This window comes from Lupinus angustifolius, chromosome LG08 (assembly GCF_001865875.1).
Source record: "Lupinus angustifolius cultivar Tanjil chromosome LG08, LupAngTanjil_v1.0, whole genome shotgun sequence".
Lineage (NCBI taxonomy): Eukaryota > Viridiplantae > Streptophyta > Magnoliopsida > Fabales > Fabaceae > Lupinus > Lupinus angustifolius.
The window spans coordinates 13,046,457-13,046,889 of NC_032016.1; positions in this window are offsets into that span (position 1 = coordinate 13,046,457).

Genomic DNA, 433 nt, shown 5'->3' on the forward strand with positions numbered 1-433 from the left:
TGTTGCAGTTGCTATATGGGTATTCATTGATGGAAATATAGACAAGAAGAACTTAGCTGATATATAGTTAAATATCTTGTTTATATTTGGATTATTGACTCTGATTGAGGAACACCCTTGGTCTTTTGAACTAATTTTTGTATAAGTTATATTTTATGAAAAATACTTAAGAGTGATTCTTTTCGCATACATGATGTCTTTTATAATCATTATGTTAAGATTAAGATAAATGATTTTGTAAAGCTATATACTTAAACAAATAGATAATCATATAAATCATGGTTTTCAGGTTGAATGTGATACCTCGTTTTTGGGTAATGATAATATTGAATATTTCTGCATCTTTAACATGTTAATGAAAATAAATTTTAATTTCACTCTAATTTTCTAACAGCTTGTATTTAATTTTATTGAAATTTTCATCATATTTTTA